The following is a 6,210-nucleotide window of genomic DNA, read 5'->3' on the forward strand; positions in this document are numbered from 1 at the left end:
ACTTCTGTTACAACATGACAGATCCTGCCCTCATATCATTAATCAACAATGTTGGCAATTTATCCAGTTATAAAATTAATTGGACCAAACCTGAGTTAATTGGATTAAATACAACAAAATGGATATATTTAGCAAAAGCAGTTTCAATGGCAAGCACAACACATAACATATTTGGATATTAAAATATCCAAGAGTATTCCTGCTATTATCTGCCAAAACATGTAGAATGGAGACCTAGGTAGACAGATGACAGAATCCCAATGGAAATCAGCAGCTCACTGTGACTGATGAAATTATGTCTGTGTGATAAAAGTGCTTGCTGAAGGCTCTATGAAGATTATATCAAGTGTTTTTCTGTATTTGTTTAGATATTAAGCTATATGTTGTTGCTAAAAGCCTAATTAAAGATTAAGATGTAGTGAGGCCTTGTATAAAGTAAGGCCTAGTAAATTTAGCAAAGCCTTGAAGTAGTAAGGCCTTGTGGTGTAGTTAAAATTACCTTATCAAAGAAATGCAAGGCTTGTACTGCTAAATGGTCAGTCTAAGGAATCTGAGTGGTTGTACGTTATCAGAACCATTCAGAAGCTTTAAATTGGCTAGAATGTCTGTAAACCATTCAGAAGGAAGATACAGCTCTGTGAAAAAGATTAGTTAGATGTTGCCTGGATCAATGGGCCCGTGGACCTCCAGGAACCCAAAGACTGCATTCCAGGGTCCTTCCCGGTACCCCTTTGGACAGTGCTGTTCAGGGACGCCTGACTGTGCTGAACTTTGTGGAAAGAGAAGCTTGCTGTGTATCAGGCATCAGAGGGGACTGCCGATAAGTTGCTGATGCGAATTGCTTTTGTCTGTCATTGTTTGTCTTGTTACTACGTGTAGTTGTGTTTTTGTTAAGTCAATAAATCTTTCTTACCTTTCTACCCCCAACCACACTCTCAATCCTGAACCCTCCACAGGCGGCTGGGACAACTCACAGTATTCAAACATCAACAATTGATTTTAGTCTTTGTCTTATACAACAAATGATCGTTTTTCATTTTTACTGGGCATCCTCTACACTTAGAACAATAAATATACTTCCAGTAGATACATGTTGGAGAGGTGATGTATTGCAGCCAATGCTTGGTCTCATTTTGGTCACGCCCATTATCGATTCTTTTTGGAAAGAAATTATAACTAGAGCTAATCTGGTTTTGAATACAGCACTAATACCTTTGGCATATGTGTATTGTGTGTGTGCTGGGGTATTCCTAATTAATTCAAACTGAATTCTTCCCAAATTTCACTCTTACAGTAGGCCTTATTAGTAATATGTGGGATTATATTGCTGCACTGGAAAAGTAGAACATCTCCAAGGGTCAAATTCAGTAGAATGAGATGGCACAGCGGGCATCTATGGAGAGAGTCATGGGTAGCAGGCTAAATTGTTTTGAAAAGATTAGTGCCATTTGGAAGGCTTCTTGGAATATTTTGGTAGCTAGATTGTTACTTATTACACACATCTCTTTTCTTCTAGCCTTCCTTCTTCCCTCTTTTTTTCTTTCTTTATTTCCTTTTCACCTTTATGGCTGATTGTCTGTGACAGTTCAGGTAGACATGCATAGTATCCTCTCTCATATACTATACATTTGTACAACAACCTGTACTATGTCATAAACATACATATATCATTTTGTATTGCATTAAAAAAAACCCAATAAAAATAGTAAAGGTAGCAAAGGCAGAACTGGAAATAAAAGCAGAAAGGAAATTAGGATGGAGGGCCTTAGAACATAAACTTTTGTCCCTTTGGGAGTGTAACAGCTACCCCTGCAAACAGGGAATCTGCCTGTTTTCCCTGGTCCCTTGGAGCCGGGTCACCTGTCATGATCTTCCCCATTCCCTGCTTCACCTCCTTTATTCATTTGCCACAACTTGGTCTTAATGTTTAAGTTTGAGAGTCAGGTAGTGGCACCGGCGTCCTTCTCATGTTATCTATTCTTCCTAAGGCTTCTTGAGCTCTTCCCGGGCAGTGGGCCCCCTATCCCTGTCTCTGCCCTGTTCAGACTTTGCTAGGACCTCTCACCCCTTTAATCATCCCAACCCAAACCTCCATTTAACAGTTTTTAAGAATGTAGAAATAAAATGATCAAATGTTGCTTAATAACATAAGGACCTCCACCTCTCTTGTGGCTCAAAGGTAAAAAAGCAAAAAAAAGGTTCTCTCCTTTATTTCATTACAGTTTTCCTTTCCCTCGGTATTCTGGTCTCACCAGTTGGCTATATTACCCTTCTTGACAGTCTCTCTTTATTTCCCTGCAGCCAAATTGGCTCGCTCTGGCTTCAGAGCTTCACTCTGATGCTGGTGCGTTGCTTGCCTCCCAGGTATGCTGACTTCATTCTTGGTTGGATGCACTTCTCCCCTTTCCGGTCCTGAGCAGGGGTTTAAGTAGCCAGGTGTCACACACAGACTCAACTCCCAGCACCTGTGAATGAGCTGCTAATTACTTGATTTCCAAGCCATTTTACCAGCTGCTGTTTTATCTCTTAAAGGGACCCGTCCTCCATTCTCTCACCTGCAGACCTGGACTCAGGCATGGGCAAACTGTGCAGCTGCCTGGGGCCTGAGCAGAAAGCAGGCCTGAAAATGAAAAATAAAATTACAAAAAAAGTTTTAATATAGGACTGGCAATGTTATCAATTGAGAATGAACTATTTAAGGACATCAATATACCACAGATGTGATAAACACTTTTGCAACAAAAAATCATTATCTCTGGCGAAGGGGAGCCTGATGCTAAAAGTTCCCCCAGGGCCACCAGGAGTCTAGGTACAGCACTGCTCACCTGCCTGCCCTTCGCTATTTTCTTATTTTTAACCCTTCTGACCTCTGTCCCTCTTTCTTCTCCATTCAGTAACAGGGTAAGTGTTCCCTGTTACAGGGAGGAAGAAGGATTTTTCACTTGCATGAGTTTTACTTTCCCAATATGAAACTTAAAAGCCATGTTTCCAGGGCACCAAGGAGTAGCATTTGAATTCTGATCAGTAGATTAGTTTCAAACAGTTTTCTGAGTTATGTGTAGCTTAGCAGGATGCCATCCTGCAAACATTATGCCTCTGAGGTGGCATACTAAACCCCAACAGTTCTTTGCGGAAATCATATTTTTCTTCCTATGTCTCTACACTACATTTGACCACTTTGTTATGCATACCTGTGCTTGTTTATTGTACTTAGCAAGATCTTTCATTGTACATGTGCCTTTAAACAACAGGTATTGCAGCAAGTGTTGCATAGTTTGAAGGTCTGTGCCACAGTCTCAGGTGGTCGAACTAATGGTATAGCCAAACTTCTTCATTAGTTCCTTGGAACATCCAACTTCAGTGCATAAGTGCTTGAGACATCTCCACCTTTGCCATGGTTTATTAGCCCCTGGTGGTAAGGATTCAGCTTCTGAAATGTCCATTTTTTTGCTGTCGGGTATTTTTTTCAGCCTCTTGTTCCAGGTCTGTAGTCATGGCTCCTTGGGTGGGCATTCAGAGGTTGAGTGCTGGTGAGGAAGCTCCTGCATGACTTCCGTCATTAGTGTGCTGTGGGGTGGTTGTACAGCAGGTGTCTCACATCTTTATCTTCAATTTGTCTTAATCATTTTTACTGTTGGCCACTGCTCTTCTAATGTCAGGCAGAGCAATGCCAGCCAGCAGGTGCACACTGTTTAGGCTAGTAGGCTTCAGAGATCCTGTGATGCATCGGCAGCTATTATTCAGAATGGGGTCAAGATGCTTAGCATGTAGTGATCTCTCCCTTATACAGCATGCATACTCAGCAGAAGAGAAGCTGAGAGCTAGAGTAGTGGTTCAGATGGATGAGGGGCTAGCTCCCCATTTTGAGTTGGTGAGCTTATATAAAATGTTATGAATGCTCACGTTCACTTTTGTCTTCGTGATGTTCTTTGTATGAGAGGGTTTGATCAAGGGTGACTCCAAGGTAAACTGGGTTTGGACAGTGGGATAATGGCGTGCTAGACCATGTAATGTTGAGCTGGATGCTGGCCTCATCGTTTCTCAGATGGAAGGCACATACGCATGTTTTTTCCTGGGTTGGTGTGTAATTGGTTTTCAACGTAGTATAAGATTAGGCCACTTAGTGCCTCACTATTAAATCACATTAAAAAGAGAGATTCATGTTTGTCTTAAGTAAACAAAATTAAAATATGTTTGAAGCTCTCTGCAACACTTGTTCTTCCTTGCAATGCTAAGGGCAGGATATCAGAGAAAGCAAGCATGTTCAAAGTAAGTACTGTGGATGAGAGGACTCCCCGAGGTAACAAAACCTGAGTAGACTGGAATATGTCGAGGGGAAGGCATGCCTTTTTTGCACCTGTGGGTACAGTCCCCAATGTGGTCCCAGTCTGTAGTGCCGTCACCACTAAAAATATCTTTCACTAGAACATTTGTTGGCCTACTGTTACAGATGCTGCTGGAGTGCAGGTCTGCTTTCCTAGTGCTGAGATTGCTCACTGTGCGAGGCTGCATGGGGGCAAGAGACCTAAATTGTAACCGTTCCCAAAGTGACCTAACACACTGGTATTTTGCAGAAGTCCTGTATTCAGAGAAGTGAGTTTAGTCAGGTGACAAAAGCCTGGGTTTCCTGGCTTTCGTCAGCTGTATTTATAGATGCAGCCAAACCCAAGCGCTTCTATTAACAAAACTTTGTAGTGTAGACCAAGCTTGGGAGTGAGGTTTCATATGATGCACTGCTGCAATGTAATAATGAGAAGTATTAATACAATCTGAAACGTGCCATGCTTTCTGCAGTACCACACATGGTAGGAAGAACAAAACCGCTGACATTTTCCTAACATTACCTCTTCTGAAATCCTTTTCTGGAATGCAGTGCCTCTTCTGAATCCCTCCTTTGAACATATTTCCAAAAGGGGAATAAATTCAATAAACAGTCAACACAAGGGTACTTTTTTTTACTTGAAAACTTGTTTTAACCATCAACTTTAGCAAATTTTGGCAGTTACAAACCTGTACACTTTTTTGTTTTGTTTTTATAGCAAAAGAACACAAGACAATACTGCCAACAGCAATTATGAAGGAACAATTAGCCTTCAGATGAGGGACTAGATCCACTCAAAGTGATAACCTTCCCTTTTGCATAAGGTTGCTTTTTTGTTGTCGTTGAAGAAAATGACTGATCTTAATACCTACTTGAAATGGCATAAAAATCATGTCTCTAATTTTTTTGTGCAAAACACATTCATTTAAAAAAAGTCAATAAAAACATCTTCTTAAAAACAGAAAAAAGTTAAATGAAAAGATCTGAACCAAAAGGAAAGTTACAGTACACTTTGAAATGATTAAAAATTACTGTTGTTTCAAATCTAAAACTTTTTTTTTTGCTGTTACCTTGAAAGGTTAAACCAACTTGGGTGACTCTTTAGAATTATATCAAACAAACAAACAAACAAATTAAAGCGACCTGATTGGCATCAAATATCTACAAAAGCCTGGTAATTTGAAACCATTATATACATTATTTTATAAACTTCTTTTTAGACACCAAAACATACATCTTTTACAAACCAGCCTGCTTGTAACAGGTAAAATTTACAAGACAATCTTTCTCATACAGTGCTTTAAAGAGAACTGCTTCCATTTCCCAAACACTTTTGTCATTTCCTGAAAAGCAGTAGTGTGGGCTCATAAAATTGTGAAATAGTAGCAATTCAGGTATTCTTATGAGAACAATATTACAGTACTGATGGTTCCACTCTCTTCCCACAATACAGTTCAAGTGCGCCCTTAACATTGGTAAAGACTAGTTATGGCCTTCATATAATACTACACATTTGTAATTATTGCTTTTATTTCATAAAGAAATGAATTTATTTTCACTCTTTCTCCAACCACCCGCCTGCCTGCCCCTCCCACATATGACATAGCTATACGCTAAATCAATACTCCTACTTGTCAATGGATGATACTAAAAGTCAGGTCTACAAAACACATTAAAGGCAATGCAGGATAATGGATAATACTGTTAACTTCAAGGGCTTGTATCATGTTACATGTACTGAGAGGACAGAGATGGAAACTGGCAAAAAAACGCAGAACTGTACCGCAGAGTACACTTCATAATGTGTCTGGCAACGTGTCTCCCCCCTTTGAAACCTTTCACTTTCCGGAAGTCCTCATGTAGTAATTCAAGAAAATGACAAAAAAAGC

This window comes from Alligator sinensis, unplaced genomic scaffold, assembly GCF_000455745.1.
Source record: "Alligator sinensis unplaced genomic scaffold, ASM45574v1 scaffold602_1, whole genome shotgun sequence".
Taxonomy (NCBI): Eukaryota; Metazoa; Chordata; order Crocodylia; family Alligatoridae; genus Alligator; species Alligator sinensis.